We start from the raw sequence: 25,067 nt of genomic DNA, 5'->3' as shown, positions 1-25,067 counted from the left end.
TTCCCAAATAAATAAAACACATGTGGTTAATTTAAACAACAAATAAAAACTCATATAATTATGTGTTAAGTAGGAGAATTTATTCCAGAGTTTATCATATTCTTTATTTTAACAAAAAAGAATGCAAATTGCAAAGTCGATAAAGTGAGGAAAGTCAGTGAAACGATTTTTTTTTAAGTATTATTTTATTCTTTTTGCATCTACGAAGAAGCTTTCTCTCTCAAAGTATATTAATAATTCATTTCCTCAAAGTACCTACAGTATATACAATGTTACTACAGTAAGTTCTTTTCTATGAAAAATATCAGTAAGTTCTTTTTTTAATATTTCATACTTTGTAATAAATTGATAACCTATGCAGAGTTATACTTTGTATGATTAGCATCTTATACGATGAAAATCCTCTTTATTTTCATGTCAAGAAACATTATATATGCAGAAAGGAAAATCATAAGATGCTTAAAATAAATTCTTAAAATATAATTGATCTAAATTTCTAAATAAAAGGGGTGGCGAATAATCCTATGATTTGCAAAATGCTAGAACTGTTCGACTTCAATGCAATAGAAAAAAGCACTTCCACAGCATGTAGCGTTTACCGGTTTAAAACCGATTTGAATCGATTTATAAATCACTCAAAGGATTGCCCAAGAATAGGTTAGGAGTAATATATTTGAATACCGGTTTTAACCCTTTAAGGACAATTGGGTCACCGGTGACCCAAAAATGAAATTTTTCCTATGGCCTTATAAAGTTGTGTTTTACTGTAAAAAGTTAGAAAAAGTGATTTTTTCTGACCCCCGATTTTTGACCCTCTCGTCCTTAAAGGGTTAAGGTAACTTATTCATTCACAACCGCTTCATTACTGGTTTATAACCGATTTGACAGAAATTCCAAGACCTTTCAGTTAATAAATGTTGTCTAAAGCCGCTGGACTCTTTTTTATCTTTAACCTTGTAAAACCGTAATAGGAATGATTCAACTGTATTATCATATGATGATGAAACGTTTTCCTGGATAATATCTAAAACATATTCAAAAATGAAAAAAAAATCACACGATGCGTTTTTGAGAAATCCCAAAAAACATGCTTTTGGTGGGGGGGGGGGGAGAGAATCGATGAGTCGAGTAAGATTGCAAATATGTTAATAGTCGAAAAGGCAATTTTATAGAGGGTCCCCCGACTGAAGTCTCTATCACTAATTATTACGGACAGACAGACAGATGATCAAACGGATTGCCAGACAAACAACGTGACGCCATTTCTCAGAATTCGTCTGAGAGATTCCCATGAGGTGGAAGGTGATAATTTTAGTAGGTAAAATATAAAGAAAATATACAGTGGGTGTCAATAGTTTGTTGCCTAATATATATTTGAGAAAACAAGTGCAAAAATGTTACAAAAACTTTTTCAAATTTTCTTTTTGCAAATGAGTTCCCTGTAATCCGTAGATCTTATTCATATTTTTCAAAAAATTGATTAATTTTATTGCATATCAAAAATAATTGTTTTTCAAAAGTTAATCATTTTTGATTCGTCAGAAGTTTGTTGCGCCATTTAAAAAAGTAGTTCAAAATGGTCAAAACATGCAACCAACTTAATGTAAACCGGTTACATTTTGAGTTTATGTTATTTGAGAGTCAAATGTTAGATATTTACATTTCTAAAGTTTGCAATGGTCAATATATGTATATAAAAGTGATGATTAATAAAAAATAATGTGTTTTTGTTAGTTTATAATTTAGTTTAAAAATGGCAAGTTACAAAAAGTTAAAAGATGGGAAATCATCCAGAGACACTACTGGCGGAATGAATCTGCGTCGTTAATTACCAAATTTTATGGAAAATCACGTCAGTGTATACTCAAAATTTTTGGTAGATTACTGGCAATAATTAGCATAAGACGGTCAAGGAGATGAACTCCCTTCGGATGCGTCAGGGGGTGCAATCCTTTTAGGACACGAAAGCACACAATTCTTTGCCAAAGCTCTCGACGCTTCAACGCATCTTTCTCGGTGGTCAAATCTGTGATTTGTCTCTGAAATTTTGTCCACACTGTCTATTCACTACTCCAAATGAGGACTTACAGGGAAGATTGGGAATTCGTCCCGGGTACTCCTCCTTGGACATTGATCTGAGGCCAACTAGAGTTGGCTAACAGAGTTGGCCTCAGATCAATGTCCAAGAAGGAGTATCCGCGACAAATTCCCAATTTTCCCTGTGAGTCCTCATTTGGATAGACAGTGCGGACAAAATTTCAGTAACAAATCACAGATTTAACCACTGACGAATACGCGTTGAAGGGTCGAAAGCTTTAGCAAAGAATTGTGTGTTTTCCTGTCCTGAAAGGAATGCACCCCCTAACGCATCCGGATGGAGTTCATCTCCTTGACCTTCTTATACACAAAATATTCAAAATTTATGGTGAAGACGTATGAGTACATTTGAAAAACATTACTGGTAGACCCAGGGTTTCGACTGAGAGAGTCGATAACCGCATTGTAAGTATCTCTGATGGTATCTACTCAAAAAATTCAGAGTCAGTTGGTTACCGAAGGCATACAGCAGGGACGTGCAAGAACCATTGAAACTGAATAAACGTCAAATGAAACATGTACGTCAATGGTCAAAACGCTACCATAACAAACCTATTTTGACGTTAATTCGGTTTCAACGGTTTTTGTACACCTCTGGCATACAGGCTTCAAAACCAACCGCAAATGAATGAAAGTGATAAGAATAATTACTCGGTTTGCAGGTTTCCATTGATAAACAAAACCAATTTGGGTAAAAATTTGTAGACTTACTTGGAACATGCTAAAAAAACCAGTGATAAGCTCAGATAGGCTTATGGTAGCTGAGATTCTTTACAAGTGACCTCGAAATGCGTGCAAATCGGGGTGCTTGCAACTCGAAATGCGTGAAAATTCGATTGTGAGTTGAATTTTGGGGGTAAAGATGTTGCTTAGGATATCGATTTTGGTCACTTTTAACGACTAGCCAATAGTTTAGACCTCGCTAAAAGCGATGTTTTCGCTGAAATAGAGCAATACTGGTTATAAACTCTGGTTGGAGTCCAGATTTTATAATCTTACCGCTGTATTAATCCTAGATACGAAGTAAGATCTCTGTGATATGATATGACCTTCTTCATGTTTTGCAGCCATTTTGTTGGACCTAAATCCGTTATTGATACAGTAGACTCTCTCGCTAGGCTGTTTTAACATCGTGCTACTTTTTACTTCGGGCAGCAGTAAAATTTGAAAAAAGTTTATTGACATTTTCACATTTGCTTATTCTTGTTAATGAATCAAATATGCTCAAATTTTTCATGTTATTTCTTTGCTATGATGTTTATTTTGCATTATTAAGAGTTTTCATGGAATTTAAGTTAAATATCAGTATGTAAACTTGACATAAGTATTGTAGATGAACAAAAAGTCGTTGCATTTCAAATAGTTTGACGCCTGAATTTCTCTCTAATTCGGGTGACATTTCGGTCCCAAATGCCCGAATTTGAGAGAGTCTACTGTACACTTTTTCATATGAGTGCGTAGTTTACTCAATTATACCATTACTTAGGCTGTAAGTGAAGAAATTCCGGAAGTGATCATGGAAAATGCATTAATAACAGCCGGAAGTCATTATATTGAATTCTTATTTACGTAAATAGTTCATAAAATAAAATTTTAGAACGAAAAGGAGCTTTCGGGTACAAGTGACAAAATTGTACCAATGCATCCTTTTTTAAAAGATTCTACAAAAATATTAATCCTTCTGCTAAAAAAAACCCTAATAAGGCACAATTTGCAGCTTTATAATAGAGCACTCTAAGGAAAAAAAGTTTCAGTCAAAATATAAATCAGATCTTGAGATATTAAGTACTTTATAGAGAATTGTATAACATTCATTGGTACAATTTTGTCTGGCACTGTATATTGATAAGTTTTAATTAAAATTTTTCCATTTGGATCATGTTCCAAATAACATTGTTTTACGGTAGTTAGTTTTTTTTCCGGAATAGTTCTCTTTTTTGCCATATATAAAAATGAAACAATACACGTTCATTTGTACTATTGTGATCAATTTATGTTGCAGTATTGCATTAAAAAGCAGAATATAATAAAAGAGAAAATTAAGACATGATTTTCTCAGAATAAAATCCAAACAAACAAACAACTTTTTAATCGTATTCAAGCAATTAAAACCGCTTTTGGGTTTACCAGTGAAGTTTATTATTATCAATTAAGTTCGTGATGAAATGATGAATTTCCTGGATGATTTAAAAATTGATTTTTCCTTTTCAACAAAAAAAAAGAAAATATGAAGCAATTTTATTTCAAACTTTTCACAAACTAAACAATTCATTTAATGTACCCAATATTGAGTCAATTCTCCATTAATTTTCCACCCCAGTTGAATGTGTGGTACCCAGAGACTTTTTCACACTTGAGAATCGTGATGCAATTAAAATGTATTGAAAATAAATTGAGTGCAATCTCTTTCAATTGACTGCAACTGAAGCACTGGCATTGCTCGCTCCTGCTTCCAACCAAGTGTAAATAAGATAGAAATTGCTTGGTCTTGTGAAAATGTGTTGTTAACAATAAATTCACCATGCGCGTGGTAAAACTCATAATTGATATTGGAAGTAGAATTTTAGCGTTAAGCGTGAAAAAGGGTACATGACTGGCGCACGCAGTTATTATTTATTGTTTTTTAGATGGGGAAAGAGAAGCTGTGGATGCCATCATTCTGCGAAGGGGGGGCATGGAAGGTGGGTTGTATGTGGCATAAATGTGAATTATAATTAAGAATTTAGGATAGCTGTAATGGTGGTCTTGATTGTTGTACTTTCCACGACGACATGGGCCAAACAAAAGTGGATGAGAAAGAATGGCGCAGGAAGCCAAAGGCTCCCGGAGAAAATTGTTGTTAGAGGCAAAAACAAGGGCTGGGAGCGTGAGAAATGTGTGTGTAGGCCATAAATTAAAAACTTTCCCACCCACCCTATTTTATAGTATAGAGACGGCCGTTTTGGTGCAAAATTCTCCCATCACGAGGAAAAAGGACTGAAAGAGAGAAATTGTTAGATATTGAGGCAGCTCTTCTGCTGTTCCCGCAACATTCAATGGGTTTTCGTTAACAACATTCAGTGGTGGATGAAGAAGAGAAACAGCATGATCGAAAGTGTTAGGGCGAGAAGTTTCTAGGGGGTAAGAGACTCTACTCACTTTGGCGCACATCTGTGTCAACAAAGTTGAAAATTGGCGCGAAGAAATCGATACAAACACACTCTTGTGGAGTTGCCGTTAACCCCTCTCTGAATTCTCCAAAAATTGCAAGAAAGGGGCGTCCAAATGCACATTTTATGACAATCATTACTGCAAAATTGACTGTTTGCCAACTGTGTTCTTTGGCATGGAAAGTTGTGAACAAATTGTAAATTTGCAACCATGTCTTTATTGGGCTCAAAGCCATTTATGGGAAATTCTATTAGAACCGGCAATAACTTGTATATCAGGAACAATCTCATGCATACCAATTCGTTATATGGAAAGCAACTATATGTAAGAAGCTGTAAGCAAAAATTTATTCAGAAAACTAAAATTTGTAATCAAGCGTGTGTTTCATTTTTATTGTGTTGGAAAAAACAATTTAGAGAGCTGGAATCTTCCTCATTACTAGTGGTGTTTCTCTAATTTTATGGAAAGGATATTTGAAGATTTTGTCGAAAAGATAAGATAGAGTTCCGCCATTACTTATCCCTTGCCTATACTTTTTATATTTATACGTTACAATTTTTGTCACGAAATGATTTCAAAGAACCATAAAGGTGTGATGTGCTATCATAACACACCAAATATTCCTAATGTTGTGGTTTTTCGAAATTATTTTGTGACAAAAAGAGAAGATTTCTAAAGGCCCCTATTGGGAGTAGAGATGGTAAAATTTCAGAAATTTCACAACAGTCGCCATCTACTTTAGGCGGAAATTCATGAAATTTCATGAAATTTACCAACTCTAATTGGGAGCGATTTTATAAAAAATTGTATTTTTGACAGATTTTTGACGTCTTCACCTAAAGGCGTCTACACATTGGGAGAAATTTTCGTCAAAAATTGCGTTTTTGACAGAAATTTGACGTTTCCCCCTACAACGCTGCAGGGAATTTCCTTCAAAAAAGCAAATTTTGACAAAAATTGCTCCCAATGTGTAGAGGCCATAAAACAGTGCCGACGATTGCCTTCAAAAGAGCAATTTTTGATAAGAACAATATGTAGAGACCTTAAGAGGAGACCATAATGCCCTACTAGACAATAGAAGCTGGTACAAGAACGAGTTTCGGCATGAAAGTGGTACTTCAGTCGATACAAATATTCACTGTCACTGATCCAAAAACACACGGAGATGGGCTGTTGTGCTGTGATATAGAGTGGCTACGTGTATTGGGAAATAAGTTAGAATAAGAGTAGGGAAGCATAAGGAGCCCAATCTGTGGCCTGGATACATCAGCAATCCGAAATGAAAAACTGGTCCTTGACAAAATCTTATCTTAAGCCGAGAGATGACTTAAAATAATTATAATCAAAATAATAACCAGAGTGCATATCCATCAGTTTCTGAGTAATCCGTCTCTCGGCTTGAGCCGAGAAGCGACGTAGTTAGTGGGAAACTGATAATTTAGTCAAACCATTATTTTGATTATAATTTAAGTCGTCTCTCGCCTTAAATCGTAAATGGGTATAGGGCATAATGCCGCTGCTGCAACCCAACAGTCTTCTTATCGGATTTCAAAGCACCTCGGGCATTAACATTGCTATTGACAAACGATATTTTACAAATATTGAAAATTAAGTCCTTATTGAGATTTAAAATTTTTGAATTTCCTAATTAAAATGTCACTAAATCCATAAAAAGAATAGTTTTTCCAAAACAAAAAATATTCAATGGTTCCTTTTCAAAAATTATACAAGTGGTAGAATTTTATGCAGAATTTTTTAAGATTATTTACACAATTTTCTATTGATCATATCTTCGACTTAACACCTTCGTAAAGCGAAATTGTGGAAAATTTTGCTAGAAAATTATAGTTCTGTTACTGATGTAGAAGTCAATTCTTTTACAAATGTCACAACGGTCATAATTTGAAATTCTCAAGTCGATTCCGATCACCAGAATATGACCAAAAGAGGAGGGTTCATAGGGTGAAGGGGACAGTCTTGAAAAAGCCATGACAATACGCACATCTAGCTCTACGTTTTGGATATTGGAGAATAGATAATTGGCTTTTCCAAGACTCAGGAAAACACTCATACTTACTGAGAGAATGGTTTCGTTGTCTAATAACTGTAGTAATTCTAAAAAATTTCGAAAAGACAAAGTTACTTCGAAACCAAGAAATATCTTATAAACTATTCATCGAAAGTCTTAAGATAATGGGCCTATATGATGCTTAAGCTTTTATTTGGTAAAAAGTGATAGAATGATGAGAAATTTTGTACATTTACGATATAAGTCATTTTTTTAAATAAGTTTTATTATTTTTTATAAAAAACTAAACAAAAGCACATTTTAATGACTTTTATCCTCATCTTTATATCCAATTTGCTTAAGTTTAAAGTTTCGAACATTCAACGATTTTTTTAAGTCAGGAATTTGAGGGTTAAATATTCTCGAGATGGACCTGAGTCTATTTAGGGTTTTATAAATATAGCTTCATATTTATAAAATTAAGTAGTTAAGTCTTATATTACTTCATAAAATTAGGACATTCGATTAAATTTAGCACTACTAAGTGATTAATTATTACTTAATAATTAATAAAATTAATAATTACTTCATGTGTTAATCAAAAACTACTAATTGTAGGGGGGTAACCAGTTTAATAAAAAGTGAAGCTATTTTTTACTTTACCCTGTGAATATTTTGCAGATTTTGCACCTCGATTCAAACAATTTGCTCGTAATTCTTGTTGGGGATGATTATAAACCATGTATTTTTGAACATCTTGAAATGCATAATTTCGAAATATATCAAAGTGATAAGTCAATTCTCTTTCTGGAAAAATTTGTCATTAGGTTCATTTTATTTCTGTAAAAATGTATGGAAAAATGAATGTAGTTTAGTTACCCCCCCTGACTAATTGACAGTCCGAATTGTATGACAAATAATTGCAATGAGTTTCCTAATTTTTCAATCAAACTCCTTTAATAGTTAATCATAAATCATTTGTTATGAAATCTATGTAATTTGTTAACTTTACAATTATTTTTAGTACCATTAAATTTCGTATTTTATTTCAAAAAATGTAATGTAATAAAAAGGCCATATATCATATATCCCCAAGAGCTAAGGAATTCTTTTCAAGAATGTTTGTGATTTTACTTTTGGTTCTTTAAAAAAAAAATGTTTTCCTAGTCCTTGCATTCTTTTTGCACAGTCATAAAAAATGGAAAGTTGTAAATTTTCAATTATAAAAATACCCAAAGCTTATTTGAGAAAATTGCTTTAATAAAGCATTTCAAAATAACCCAATGAATTATTTTCCTCAATTGAAACCACAAATAAAACATTAAACCAATGTGAATTCTGGAAAGGAAGCCAAGTGACTTCGGTTTTAGGTTCTACAGATATGATTCATGGATAACTGCACTTGCCAAGAAAGACCGCAAGTGTCAAAGGCCCTCTCCCTGTTGTGACCACAATGGGACGTCAAAATCGACGCAGTTGAACACCCCTTGGGGTCTGTGAGAAAAAAAAAACGCCATGTATGGTGCTTCTTTCCATTGAAGTTGTTCTCACCCAAAAGAGGCAAATGCTGAGTTGGAGACTGTTGGTGCTGGCATCGAGAGAGAAAGACGCCAGGCTGTGAGCGAGATATTTTCAGGATGTCAAAATCCTGCTGATTCATGGAAAATAAATTTGTGTGGCGTATGGAGAAATGCAAATTAGTTGTTTTGGCTTGGCGTCGTACTACCCAGCATTTATATCTTGTACAGAATGGGGAAAGCCCTTCCATATGCATATGGATCACTGAAACACAAATGGCCAAATATCAGGACAGGAATCCTCTAGAGAGAGAGAGAGAGCGGGAGAAAGATAAAGGGATGAGGAGGTGTATGGATGGAATGCTTTGGGAAGATTGCCTCCTGATTTCACATCAGACATCCTTTGGTTGCTGGTTGAATGTCGATAAGCAAGTCTAGCTCTACTCAGCTTCTTAGTAATATTACAGGGGTTGTCTTGCATCGTAGTGGGAGAGTTCTCTGTGACTTTCCAGGATCCGAAGCCCAGTTGAAAGTCCATCAGAAGGCCATTAATTCAAATGTCCAACGCACGCCTCTTAGCCTTTCTCTTAGCAATGGACATTTACTATTATTCTTTTACAATCACAGCTACTGTCATATTGCCGATCAGTCAACCATTTCGAATCGAACTCATATATTCATAAGATATGTTTGCAACATCCCTCATTTCAATAATGACCAACCAAAAATCCCGGTCAGACCGATTGAACTGCGCTACAATATTCCGTTTTATAAGGATTTAGGGTAAGGGCTCATAATTTTTCCCAGTCTGCTTATAAGCATCGATGTTCCAAGTTTGAAGTGCGATATTTCGATACTAATTAACTTTTTTTGTTACTCTCTTTTCAAAATGGTTGTTTAGAAATTTGGCAAGCTGTTTATCGTCTTAGATTTACTAAAATTAGTTTTAATACGTTTAAAAATTAATTGATATGTAGAGGTGAATTTGACTAGAATTTTGGACAACTTGGTTATTAATTTGGACAACTTGGCTGTAAATTTGGACAGCTAATCCGCCTCAACAGGATGCCCAGGGTTCTTCATTTTATGAACCAGTCTTACCAAGTCCTCTTCCTGTTCATGTCAGGGAAATGTAGAATGTCACAAGAAGCCTGGAAATTTTCCATATCATTCATTAAAGCGAATTGACTTCGGTACTCCAAGTACGTGCGGATTCGCTCATTCTCTGGCCTTTCCGGGAGCATCTCAAGGCATTTCTCGCTACATCTCTTTCGTATAGATGATGCTCCTTTGTTTCTCCAGGCATTTGTCCAACCTAGTCATCACATAAGCTAAAACTTCACGAAATTCCGTGAGAAAAGCACGATAGAATTCATTATTCATCAAATATTGGAATAAAAATCCATCATTTTAATCAATTTATTTTTAGTGTCCAATTTTATCCTCAAAGTGTCCAAAATAAGAAACTGGACAAAATTATGAGCCTTTCCCCTATGTCTTTCTTCATATTTTCTTTATCTATCTTTGTCTAGAGAATGATGAGGTAGTGCACATCTTCAATTGCATCTTCAGCTTTATTTTTTTTTCGATTTGATGGGATGTAATAGGATAATAGAATGGAAGAATTAGAAATTCCTTGACTTTTTCTGCTTAGCCATTAACTACTAAGAGAGTTTGGTTCCATGAGGACAATAAACGCACTACACATATATTCAGCCATCCGTTGGACGCTGCAGGAACTTGGTTGGATTGTCTTACGGTATACTAAATACCTAAATTTTTAATTCCTAAATTCCTAAATTTTCAGGGTCGGTTTACTACCTTTTACAACGGTTCTATAAAAAGATATTATTGAAACGAAATTTAACATAAGGGACTATGGAAAGTGCTTGTCTAGTTTTTATTAATAAAACATGGAGTATTTTGCAAAACCGCTGTATTTTACGTAAACGTTATAATAAAATTTAATAATGTTAACTTTTAATACTGTATCTGACGTAGTTGTATATTCTCTTCAGTTTCTTCCAGTGTTCGTCAGAGGATTGTCTTCTTCTCAAACTAAAAAGACTAAATTTTTCTCCAAAGCTTTCAACCCTCTCGGTATGGGTCTTCCTCAGTGGGTCAATTACAATCTTTTGAATGATTTGGAATGTTTGGAATCGTCTTTCGTCCCCTTAACACTACACATAGCAACTAAAAACTTACTTTCTTTCTCGAAATTTAAATTTAATTTCTAATTTTTTCTTTCTAATTTTTAATTTTGTTCAATTTTTGTCTACCTGCTGCTTTCTCTTCAGTGGTTTTGCTCCAACTCTGACGAACACCGGAAGAAACTGTACTCCTAAAAGTATCTTGCAAGCAATTTCTTAAAAATAATAAGCTTTCCTGCAAGTAACTAGGGGAGAGACATAAAAAACCCGACATCAGTAGCCAATATGAAGCCGAGAAGCAGCCGTGTAGAGGAACTCTTAACATTTTCAAAGTACTTAACTTGTTTAGTAATTCAAAATCATTTTATCTCTGATTTCAATTTCAATTAAATTATGTTTGCAGATAGATAGGGTACAACTTAGGGCGAAACTTCGGTTAAAAAAAATCAAATTATCGTTTTTTTACATCAGTTTTTTATTTCCTTAAGTGATTGACACAATAGCCTTTATATTGAATTGAAAATTATGTAAAACCGTTACTGATTAGTAAACAATATAAAAAATATCCTAAGACGCTGGTGAGCGCAAGTTATTGCTTTCTGACTTTACGATTATACATGTGCGTAATTTAACGTATGCTTTAAGAGGTTATGTTCTAAAGCAGATGATTTTAAGAAATTGAAATTAAAATTGAAATTAAAAAATAATTGAAAATCATACAGGATAAATTTTCTAAATTTTGGATAATGCAGAAGTTTCGACAAACCCAATTTAGAGTTCAGAGTTCAGATAGTTCTCTTAAAAATCGATAAAAAATTAATATCAGAATCCGAACATTCCATCTTGCCCGAACTTCCTCGATGTCAAAGCCTGTAAATTTTTTTGCTATACCATTTACGAGGTAAAATATTCGTGTTTTTTTTTAAGTTTGAACTGCATCATCTTAAGTTTGAAAATACGTATCTAGAAAATTTCTAATTTTTGATTTTAGCATTATTAGTCTTTCTCATGCAACTTTTAGTAAAGTGAAAATTGTTATCATCTTTACCAGTATGATGTATGGAACCTCCCAATCAACATTTTATTTCCAATTGGAAAGCTGCCCAAATTTCGTCGACATCCTGTCGACAGATTTTGGACAGATAATTTTCCAAAGCGATTGGAAAAATTTCTGTCCAATTTTTTTCCAATTGGACATAAAATGGACAAATTTTCGAAATTTTTCTTTCGAAATAATCTCGAAAGCATCTTTCGAAATTTTGTCGACAAAAATTGGACAAAATCCTTACCATCTTCATTGCATTCTTCTTCTTCTTCGCGTTTCTGTTCTCATTCCTCCGAGGAGTCTTCAGTACAAGCAGTTCGTTTGTAATTTTGCTTTACAAGAATAGAAAGGCGTTCAAACCCACCAGTATTTTCAAGTCATCTTAGAAAATATTTGAATACAAATGTGTTAAGTTTTCCGCATTCGAGTTTGGAGCAGATGGGCAAGTGAAAGATATCTTGCAAGCAGGTAAATTATATTTTTGTACTTTGTTTTTCTCTTTATTACTATAGTTTCTTTTCTATTATTCACATATTTTTTTTAGATTCTAAGCGTACAGAAGATAGCATATATTCAAAATGTTCTATCTTAGAATATGAGGAAGACCTCAGGGAGCCTGTCTCTGCGATATTCGAGCAATTGTGGGATTAGGAAAGTGATAAGTCCAATCCCAATAGTGCTGAGGGCTCCCTGTCTAGCCCTGTTGTTAATTCTGTGACAACACCTTGATATTCACAACATTCTGAAGGATGCTCGGGCTCTATGTGAAAATCCCAAGGAAGTGAATGGGGTATAAATCTTGATCCACGGCAGTTCTAAAGTGATAAGATTGAGAGTATCTTGATTTCAATCTTGGAAGGCAATTCTCAGATCCAGAAAATCAGTCTCAGGGTTTTTCAGGACATTTCATTGGTGTAGTGGTCGGAAAATAAAAAAAAGTGAAAATAAAGAAATGTATTGCTAACAAAATCAAAAATTTTATTTACATTCTTGGACTATTGTGAGGTTAGGTATTAGTTTCTCAAATATGGTCCTACCTGTGGCAGTGGCCTAAACAGTAATTCTATACCTATTGCCAGCTATCAGAAACACCTCCGAAAAGACTACGGCCAGTTTTAACAACTCGCAATCATTTTTGAAAAAATTTAGTAGCTATTACAAATATCCTCACTGCACCGAGAAATTGACAAAAAGAAAAAGAGACAAATAGATACGCGTAATTAATTAATACGCTTAATAGTATATTAGGGATTTATTACGCCTTGAGACTTATTAATAATATTTGAACAGTGCGATTGATGTATTATATCTCGCATTAATATTGCAATAATAAATGATTATGACATTACTAATAAATTACCAATGTTATTTTAATTTTTATTGGGGATAAAAATTTTTTTAATAGCTACGTTACATTTTTCTGTCATTGTTTTCGTTTAGACAGACAATCGCAATTACTACAATAATCATATGTTGTGAATTGGTACAGGATTTACCCTAGTCCCCGGCGAGTGGCCTTCAAAGTTGAAGCCAATGATTTACCTATTTACCTGTGAAAAGTAGAGTATTTACTAGAAACCCAATCTCAGAATTATCTCCAAATTCGTGGTATACACGTGGTAGAAATAACTACACTTTTTGGTTCTTCATAACTATTTTATTCAATTTTAAAAATTTATATTACTATAGATAAAAGTGGTCTTCGGAATATGGTCGAGTGGAAAGTAACTTAAGTGAAAAATTAGTTCCGTAGTGGTCATGCAGCGCCCGGTAGTCTTCTTATTAATTGTGCGCTGACTATAAGGAAAATTCTTAGATATCATATTAATTCTATTACACGATAATTGTAGCAATATTTAACTAGTAATTATTAATTTATTATTATTTTAATAATTTATTGCACGTGACCGCCTTGACCCATTATAGAGAGTTGAGTGTTGCATATTCTCGTAGGGTAAAAGGAACACCTATTGATACCCTACTCTGTACCATTTGGAATTCGAAATTTGCACGTTTATCTTTATCAAAAAACGTAGACTAGGTAAAAAAAAAAGTCATATTGTAGCACGGATGCTACAGGACCCACACCAGAACATGCTGGAGCACCCTTCATCGCTAGCCTCCCGCAGATTCAGCCCCATTGCCCATTCCAAGAAGGCAACGAATCCAACGTCCTCCTCGCTTCACTGGAGAAGACCGACTGAGGAGCAGATTCGATTGTGCCTTCGGAATAACTCTCCGAGCACTCACAACTCCATCTAGCGGAATTATAGCGATGTCGTAACTTGAAGTTAGCCATTGTTATAGCACCCCTCAACGTCACAACCCAAACTGAACAGTGATTGGTACCGTTGGCTTAGAAGAGTCTTCAACAGGACGGGCTTTCTCCCTCCAACTCTTCCAGGCTCAACAGTCCTACTACAATATTATTTACATTTTATTAGAAACTTTAACTAACTTTCTATATTTTGACAAAAGTGTCAATAGGGGTTCCCTGTCGAAGAGATGTTCCTTCGACTTCTCACTATTCACTTCTTAATCAGCATTTTTCGTCCGCAAAATAAAAAAATGTGCAATTTTGCAATGATGCATTATGGGTTCACAGAGTTCACCTTAATAATTGAGTGGGGTAAAAATGATTTTATATAAATAGGGTAAAATTTTGTTATATAAATCAGATTACGATAGAGATTTCTGAGTTTCACTTCCAGCAACACGAGAGTGCTTGTTCCAGAAAAATCGCATCATCCTTTTAGCCTAAGATTGGCGGCATCCTATTGTCTAACAATTACCATCGGTCGATTGGCTCCCTACGCTAGTGCCAGGAAACAAAGGCTTCTTTTCAAAAAGCTTTAAAACCTAGGGCAAGGTTTTGAGAATCTTTCTGTAGGAAAATTTCATTGAGAAATTTATCCCTAGAGACAATCATTTGTCGGACTGAAATGAAAATTTATTTCTAACCTTGGTTAACTCTCTCGAGGTACCCCGGGGATAGCCTACATAAGGGGGCATCACTGCCTTATGCTCGGTGGCGCGAAAGAACCGTTGCTAGAGGCCGTGAAAACAGACAAGAGTCAGTTCGGTTCGAACAGTGGAAAATTCCCTGGGAAGTTCTCACCAGAGCAAGTTCCTCTAGTGTCGGCTTTTTAGTTGTTTAAAAGCGCAATAATACGTTCATTTTTAACCGAAAGTTGAATTTTATAATTGATAATCGTTTGAAAGTTCTGCTAATTGATTTAAATTGTAATAGATTATAGATAAAGCGAAACGAAGTTGTAAGTCCATAAACGTCCTGACATATACGTCCTCGGAATATTTGCGACATAGACAAAATGTGAACTTTTGTTCAGTTCGTAAATTCCATACTCGATAAAAAGGGTACCATCCATAAAAATTAAACGAAAACTGTAGGTCTGTAAACATCCAGAACATTAGCGAGATTTAGCAAAATTTGGTTTGTTAGCCTGGAAATGTTTAGAAATCCTGAAAGATTATCCAAAACAGGAACTGCAAGTCCGTGAGCATTCAGAATACCAACGAAAAAGATCAAAACGGGGGCTGTGTAGTAGGGTGTTTCAACAAGGAAAAAACATTTTTGGCACTATTCTCAGGGTGTTGTATTTGATGAGACAAGAAAATTTTTCTTCTACGACCATATGATCAGACGCTGTTTAGAGGTGGCTGAACGACCCTCTCTGTAGTGTAAAATTCGGTAAAATCAGAAATTTGTTCTACAGAGAGGGTCGTTCAGCCACCTCTAAACAGCGTCTGATCATATGGTCGCAGAAGAAAAACTTTCTTGTCTCATCAAATACAGCACCGTGAGAATAGTGCCAAAAAAATTTTTTCCTAGTTGAAACGCCCTACTGTGTAGTCTGAACAATTCTTTAAAATGTCAGATAGATAGAGCCAAATGGAGTTTCTTGGCCGGAAAACAGCGAAAATACTCGCAAGTGAGAAAAAACCGTTGGTCTTTAAATTGTTTCGTAGCGATTTAACAAAACGTGATATGCTTAATTCTTCTTACGTGATCATCAGAACAAGAATGCTGTTTACATACTTAAATAAATTCAAAGAATTAAGTAGGACGAGTGGTAAAAATGGAAATAGTGCGAATAGTGGGAAAGGGGATCTTGCAAATGTAGTTTTGCAAAAAAATCTTTAGAATACTTACAAGATAAGGTAAAATGGTGAGTGACTGTAACTGTAAGTCCGTGAAAGTCAAAGACCTAGCCGTGTTAGGGCAAAATAGTGGTTATTAGTCGGAAAATGATCCATATCATTTTGTTTGCTTTGTATTGGGAATACGATAAGAAGAAGAATCTTCCCTAATTTTTTACCCTCTTATTCTTAAAGGGCGACTGAACTGGAAACAAATAGTGCATATTATCCCCGACTATGGCATGTTTTGTCTCATAAGCGCTTAGATTATGCATGATATAAGACAAAACGAGGAATTCTAATACGTAAATGTTCAGAATGCTTACAAGATAGGGCAAAATTTGGGCTCTTATCCTAAAATACACCTAAAATACTCCTTAGTGTAAAATACTAAAGAGACATCACGACGTCTTTTAAAAAATTTTGTTAAACGAAAATTTCAAATATACATTTTAGAATTATATTTTTGTGATTAAATAAATAATATAATAATTATAATTATATTTAATTAAAATATCTATGGTGAAATATAGTTTTTTGTTGTTTTTCAAATACCACAATTAAAATTAATATTTTCTTATAATATAGTATTAAAAAAGGATTATGAACATGAACCTAAAAATATAAAATTATTAAATAATAACTTTTTCTTACATATTTTACACCAACCATACACGATTATTATACAGCGTAAAAAATACACATTTCGTATTTTTTCTATGAATGGCGTCATTTCATGTGAATAAAATTTAGAAGAAAATTCAAAATCTTTTTACCCGGTTTTTTCTTACTTGAAAATTCTATTTCACACTTTTTGTGACTCAACAAAAAATATAGAATTTTTTGAATATATTTGAAAAAATTTCAAAAATAATATGATTTTTTAAATTGATTTTCTTAGATAAATACTTTATTGTTCGTGAAAGGCGTGATGCTATATGATTCCTCACATAATTCTCTATCTGAAAAGCACTGCCGCACTTTCTATATAAATATAAAAATCATTGATTTCCTGCGTTAAGAAATCATAATTTCCATTCATTTTGGGAGATGGAATTATTCATCATTAGACGTGGTGCCAGAGATAAATATCCATTTTGTATGTGGAATATATTTTTCAAAGCTGGCAACTCGCTGTGGAATTTATTTTGACTTTTGTGGACTGGACAAATATTGGAAAATATTTGGGGAAAAAATTTCGAAATATTGTCGACATTGATTTCGACTGTATGTCGACAGATTATTCCCCATTTTCGACAATCTGCCCCGTGTGTGTCCAGTTTTCGCCCATTTCTTGACCTCGTTTTTCGACATTTTGCCCAGTTTTTGACCAGAAATGTTTATTGGGCTGTTTCAGAAATTATTCTCAAACAGTACCAGACTTGAAAATCAACTTTACAATGTAAGAATCACAACTATCATAAGCTTATGCAAGCTTGTTATTAGCTTTTCCCTCAATTTCTACAATAATGCCCTAAGATCACAATCCTTAGATAATGCTTCCGCCGTCGAATATCACACACAGATTCCATTCTCGTTATTATTAAACACCCCCAGCCGCAAGATAATAAATTTGGGTCAGTGTTCATGTGGAGCATTCCCGGAGGAGTGTTAATCAACGTCTACTTAAGCACGAAAGCTCCACTTGTACCGTCTCAAGCTTTACAATTTGAAGAGGCGACTGCCGCCAGTGCTAAACTCTCTCGTCTTCATGCCTGTCCTCATCTGCTAGCCCCTTCCCACCCTGGGGGCTGCTCTGTATGAGAAACTAATATTGCACTTTGGTGTTTTGCATGCGAACTTCTCACTCACACAAACAACTTTTAGCCACACTGAACAAACGCTCAAAATAGCATTTTCTCCTGGGTGCCTGACTCCCCCATGGCACCAGCGGGTGGTGACTTGGGTGTGGAAAATACTTTCCAAAGGAGTCATACAAGACACCCTCAAGTCGAACAAGATACCATGGATGAAATGGGGAATGGAGGGAGTGTCAGTTGAACACGATTCAAATCGTGGGAAAATTAAGATGGTGCACCCCCTGATAAGATTTTCTCCCCCAAAGACCCTGACACTGCTGCACTAGCATCTACCCAATTTTATTGCCTTGTGTTTTACACGGTACATAAATGCCAACCTTTTGTGGTTCTCTGGGTTTCGTGTGCAACGTGTAACGCCCATTGAACGCGCGAATTCAGGAAAACGGAATTATTAATGTGCCACCAAGTTTTAAACGCCCCAATCTCCTTCAACCGTGGTGGACTTGCATTTGGGACAATCTTGGGGTTAGTTGGAGTTGCTTTTGATTTCTGTGAGTGTATCACTCTGTGCGGAAGTCATTTGTAGGCACAACAGAAGCATTCCTCATTTGGGAAGATTAATGTGAGACTCTGGACTAGCCATTTACCTCTGCTTTGTCTTAATTAAACACGGGTATGAGAAATTGCTCCGAACGAGTAATGTTTCTTAATGTGGCTTTTCTTCGCAGTATATGGCGATTAGCTTAAATTGTGGTCTTGCCAAATCGATACGCCAATAATTATTTTTCAATAAATTATATTTTGAGCTATTCTAAAAGAAGGTTCTTGTTTTTCTTTTCAATTATATAAATGAAAGTAATCATTAGTGAATATTATGGGGCCTTTAGACCTATTATGGTTTAGTCATAGGACTTAACCCATTTAATTTCTTCAAAGCCATTTTTTTGCTCGGCAATATTACTAGTAAAAAATAAATTGAAATTTTTCTTTAGTTGAATTACCAAAATTGAAACGATAAATCGCAAGATTATTCCATTGCAAAACAAATAGTTGCGATTATCGAAGTGAGACGAGATTCGGAGTAAGACGATTATTAGGAGAAAGTACTCTCCCTTCGAACGTTCATGCCTTCGAATAATAAGAATTTTCTTTTAGTTTTTCTAAGAGACTTACACATTTCTATCAAATATTTGTTGGCTTATCATCAATTGTTGATAATTCCGTGATAATTTAGTGTAAGTATCTTATGAAAAACAAAATAAATTCACATTATTCGATGACATGAATGTTCGAAAGGAGACCACTTTCCCCTATATGTTACATCCAACAATATTACCGTAGAAAAAAGTTGATTTTTCAACGATTATCGATTGAAATGAAATATCAACCAAAAAGTTGAAATTTCGAAGGATAATCATTATGACAATGAGTTTTCGTTCGAGAAATATATTATCTGTTACGATAATCGTTGGATCTGGGATCTCATTGGTGCAATAATTAAGACCGTCAGCTTTGGGGTGAATTGATCCCCGGTTTGACTTAGGGGAAACTGGGGCACCACCAAACACGGGGTAGCACCAAACACTGTGATTTTTTAATCGGATATTGGATATCAGAGGATAAGACCGATTGGAATTTATAGGCACTATAGGGAAGCTTGCCCACTGAAGGAATGGTCGAGATAGTCCAAGTAGTTTAGAAATAAAAATTACTGTTTGGTGGTACCCCATGTTTGGTGGTACCCCAGTTTCCCTTACAGTTGTGAGACTGAATCCCGCTCGGTGCAACAGAATGTCTGATGATTTAGTAGACAATTTAATATAGACTAGACGCATGTAGCAAAAACGTAAAATACAATATTACAAAATTATTTTATTTGATCAATGTCATATAGGAACGTTTTTTGTAAAAATTATTTATTTTTAATTTTATTTTCGAAAGCAATTTTAAATTATAAGGAAATCTAATAATATCAATCTCTAAGAAATTTATTTCTAATCCAAAAATTTATTTTATGAGCTATAAAATTTGTTTATTATTATTTCTAAAAGATACGCCAAATTTTTATTAATCGGACCTTTAATTGAAAATTTTGTTATCTTAAAAAATATAAATATTCGAAATTTTTTGAATAAAATCGTAAAATTTCTCAATTCCAACTGATACCTATTTCTCAATAAGTTTTAGTAATTTCGATCTCTATGTTTACTGGCATCTAGACATTTTATTCCAGAATCAAACGATTTTCAATACGATTTTATTTCGAAATTATCCAATTCTTGGTCCTATATTTTCACGTTATTTTATTGAATTGTATTAAAATGGTCCTTGTACTATAGAAAAAGTTTTAAATATTATCATAGTTTTCTAAAAAATATGAAAATAATTCTTGTATGTATAAGGGCATCTCGTGGAGCAATTGGTAAGAGCGCCTGATCATCTTTGGCGGATTAAATCTCTGGCTCGTTCTCACAAATTGTGAGTTCGAGTCCCGCCTGGTGCACTGAAAATCTGGATGTTTAAATGGAGACAACTATACACATGCAATAGAAATAAAAATGCACTGCTAATGTATCCAGTTACTAAATGTATGGAGGAGAGATTTGTTCCCCTGCCTTGGGAACCCCTTCATCATTGCCTACACACTTTCATGCAGCCATTTCTTCTTTCCCTGTTCTTCTCTAATTCATTAAGTAGATTTAAATTTATATACACTGAGAGAAATTCGAAAAAGTTAAAATAACATTCCGGAAATGTTAATTTTACGCTGCAGTATTAATCCAAAATCGGTGTAAATATTACCCTTTTTAGGTGTATTGGGGGTTAAAGTTACCCGTTTTCATGTTAATTTTACCCTTAAAAAGGTGTAAAATTAACATTAAAAAATGTTGATATATTTTTACACCTAAAAAGTGTTAAAAATATGAGGAAAAAGAGTTAATCGCACCCTCCTTTTTTTCTTAGTGTATGTATTATACTTATAAAAAATACTGCTAGCCTTTTTTGAATAAATATGCTTCAAAGACAAAAATTAGTAAAAAATAATATTTGTAAAAGTAATAAATACGTGTTAAAGAATTTCTGGCAAGATAAAAGAACATTATTTACTCTCAAATGATGAAAATAATAATCTGAGACTTTTCCTTTGTACAAGATTTTCTTGCCGACCTATCTTTACTCCATCCTATATACACTTTTCGACAAATATGGATGAAAAATGGTGTGAGAAAAGATGGAAGGGGTGATAGAAGAATTCCACTTATTCGACTCCTTTTTTGGGCATCGATCCTTGTTGCTTGATAATACTTTGTACTTTTGATGCATTTTTGTTGTCCATTTGTGGAGAAATTGAGCACCCAGGAGCAGATGGCACGAGGCCTGAGAAGTGGGTGACTGGTGGAAGGAGTCTTGATGTGGGATGGTGATGAAAAAAGAAACTGCTGTTGTTGCAGAAAGAGCTTTAGGGCAACTTTTCACAAGCTCTTCCATGTCTATTTCTTCAATTTCAACCAAGAGTGAATGTGGCAGACTATTTCAGTGGGATTCAACTTACGCCAAAACAAAACCATTCTTACATGAATCGTGAAGGGGGAAGAGGAACACATTGTTCTAGCTCCAGGAAAGAGGGAAAGAAATGAAAAATATCAAGAAGAAATTGCACATAAGGGTGTGATCTCAAAAGAAACAGCACAAAACCAGAATATGAAATGTGAAAAACAATTTTCTTCACATTGTTTATATATGTTACTTATCAAAACAAAACATTTAAGTGTTCCGGTGAGTAGAAAAATATTTTGTTGACGCTTTCATGGTGCTCACCCCAGTAAATAGAGGAAAATTGGCCATTTTACGCCCTCAAGCAATTTTCAAATAATTCCAACTTATGTCCTGTGTTTCACAATATATTTCGAATTCTTAACAAGAAATGGGAAAATATATACACTTTTGAATAATTTCACACGAGATTGTTTCCAAAAGTTGAAATAGACGAAAGTCTAAAAATAAAATACATTGAGACACATGCCAGAGGAAAAATAATCTGTATAGAGAAAACTTTGTCAAATGTTTCCAAATAGTGGAAGTTTGTATATCGATTTCACAATTGTATATTTGTCTTGTTCTTTTTTTATTTGTTATATTGCTCCACTATCCATAAAAAAAACTATATTGGTTTGAAAGAATGCAATTATTGCCTGGAATATCACTAGGTATATTCTTCACTTGAGCTATTAACCCTTTAGACTACGTTTTTACCCCTCATGCCCTCATTACTGCTTTATTATACCATGACATGATATGTTACATTAAAATTTAAAGGCTAATTGCTCATTATATTTCTCCAGTGACTTCAACCTATTTTCAAACCTGAAGAGATGGCTCACTGATAAACAATTTTATTTCTTAATTTGAAATTGAAGAAAATCTTGAAGGGCTAACAGGTTTTTTCTTAGTGTAAGGGTTTAAGCAATTAACAAATATACAGTGGGACCTCGATAGAGTCAACCCCCGGTAGAGTCAATCTCCATTATAGTCAACAGCTATTTTTTATACTCTACGGACTCCGATTGTGTCAACTTGGACCCAAATTGACTCCGATAGAGTCAACTTTTCTCGTATTATTGTACTAATAATATTATATGATTTAATATGATCTTTTCGAAATAAAAGCCAGTTTTATTGTGTATCAACGTAACACTTTGAAGACAATAAAAAATATTTATGTAAGGACATGGTTATTTTATGATGAAATTCGTAGGTATATTAACCGAGTAATCATTTTCCAACAAAATAATTTTCTATACTTGATTTTAAGCTTTTTGACCGATTGAAAGTTCTCCTGTCTTTTCTCTCTTGTCTTAACATTTTTTGATTAGGTCTATGATCACAATGTAAGGAATTTTGAGTCATCATTAATTTGTAAGTGAATAATATTATAGAAAAAACAAAAAAAATATGAACTCGCATTACAAAAAACGTACAGGATGCTAAATTTTTGAGTATAACTTAGTGAAGAAACTTTTCTAAATTTATTCGAACTTTTTAAAGATCTTACTTCTTTAAAAAATGTACATGATAAACAATCCTAAAAATTACGCTTCTAAAGAAAACGTGCAAATTTATTTTAACTTACATTTTTAATTTTAAATATCAGTTTCTCAAAAGAAAATTTGGATCAAAAACAAAAATAAGCAACAGGTAATTAAAATTTTTAAGCAAAAAGTTTTTAAGCAAATTCATTAAAAAAATGGCCTAAAAATTGTATTGATGCATAATGCCATTTCACGAGTTTTATCGGTCCTGAAAATGTGCATAGTCCGGGGGCTGAACCTATTTACTAATAATAAAAATATTCTTAAAAATCATTCCTTAATCTCCAACTTTTGCCTAAACACACAACTTTTTTGGGCCAGAGAGTATAGAATATATGGATTAATTTAATAAAATATTCTACTATCATGTTGAATTTATCAATGATCTAGTACAAACATAACATAATACCCCTATATATCAAAATTTTTATTTTTTCGGACTCCGATAGAGTCAACGAATCCAATAGAGTCAACAGGCCTGGAAATAATTAGTTGACTCTATCGAGGTCCCACTGTATTTGGATTACAATTCAGAACATTTGACCATTCTTAATGACATATGTCGAATTCGATATTTTTCGATTGATAGAATTGTTTTGCTTCCATAAAAATTTATCTAATTTTACTAATTTTCCAGAATAATTTAGCATTTTCATATTCGGTTTTCGTTTAATAAATTTCTTTCATTTTTATTATGACTCTTACATGCAGTCAAATTAATGTTAATTTATTTACATTAGGGCGGGAAGACTTCCAAACTTTATGCACTCTAGAGGTGGCAAAGCGTCGAGGTTTTGCGAACTGCTCGAACTCCCGAGATTCCTTATTAAAATGGATTAAATGTAAATCCCTAGGGGAAATCGCGCTACCTTCGGACGATTTATGCTTCGCACAAATCATTTTTTTCAATGTGTTATCAATAAATTTTATCCATTATAAAAGTATATTTTAATAATTTAATAGCTTAATTTTAATTTTTAATTAATTTTAATAATATAATAGCTAGTCCAATGCCTCAAATTTTCAGAAAAGAGCTGTGGATGAAATCCATAAGAAACATAGAGAAAAAATTGAATTGTTCGAAGCTTGAGTCGTCCGAAGGTAGCGCGCTTTCCCCTATATTATTTTACGCATGGTTTTTGGATGCATAAGATTAACGTCGATTTAAATTTGTCTATAAATCATCATAAAATACTTCGAAATTGAAAATGGTTCATGAAGAGTGTATATTAAAAAGATAGTAATCGAAAAGATTATGGAAATTGCTCTCTCGTAGAGTTTCAGCAGTTAAAATCATAAATAATTGAAATTAGGCCCTTCTGTCTTTAAATAATACAGGATAGCAATTTAACTGTTGAAAAGTGTCTAAGGGCGAAATGTTCAGTTGGACTAACAACAAAATATATCCGAAAACCATGCAAAAAATGGGCAAATGTTAAGAAGAGTTAGAAAAACCTCACAGTTAGAAAAAAATACTGGTCTCGATATATTGTCACTTTAGGTAGGTTATCGAAACACAGAAAATTTCACCGGGTCGACAAACAAGTAAATACTAAAACAAACACAGAATTTTTAAAATAGAGCTAAATCCGTTACTTTCCCGGTTCACTACCGATTTCGATCAATGCAGCCGGGCTCTGAATTTCAAGATCTTTCAAAAAAGGCTAAATTTAGCCAAATCCGTTGAAAAGTTAGACCGTCCAGGTTGGTTGAACTTTGACCTTGAATAATCCAAGATGGTGTTTTTTTCTGGCGATAGGTCTAGACGTCAACATGTTCAGCTGGACTACCTCCAAGACATATCCAAAAATGAAAGAAATCGCCAGGGCCATTTTTTTGCAAAATTAGAAAAACATGTTTTGGGAGGCTTTGGATGGGGTCTGGGATAATTTGGGTAAATTAGTTCGGTATAGATTGTTGACTTAGGTCCTTGACACACTTAGGACTTAAGCCGAGAGGCGGTTTAGTGGAAAATGATAGAAATGTGGTTTAACCATTATTTCAAATAATGACGCTAAGCCGTGTCTCGCCTAATCCTCAAGTCTGTCTGTCAAGGCCCTTATGGGGTAGGGTCATCGAAGACTGGAAG

At 33.9% G+C, this 25,067-nt stretch overlaps 1 protein-coding gene across 1 annotated transcript in view; it reads right to left on the bottom strand.

Moving 5' to 3' along the window:
* Positions 1-25,067, bottom strand: part of LOC129805862 (uncharacterized) — a 161,493-nt gene that overhangs the window by 82,896 nt on the left and 53,530 nt on the right. The gene's annotated exons all lie outside the window — the stretch shown is intronic.

This window comes from Phlebotomus papatasi, chromosome 3 (genome assembly GCF_024763615.1).
Source record: "Phlebotomus papatasi isolate M1 chromosome 3, Ppap_2.1, whole genome shotgun sequence".
Lineage (NCBI taxonomy): Eukaryota > Metazoa > Arthropoda > Insecta > Diptera > Psychodidae > Phlebotomus > Phlebotomus papatasi.
Note: the sequence above shows the minus strand (reverse complement) of the source record. Positions and strands in the feature narration are given on the sequence as shown.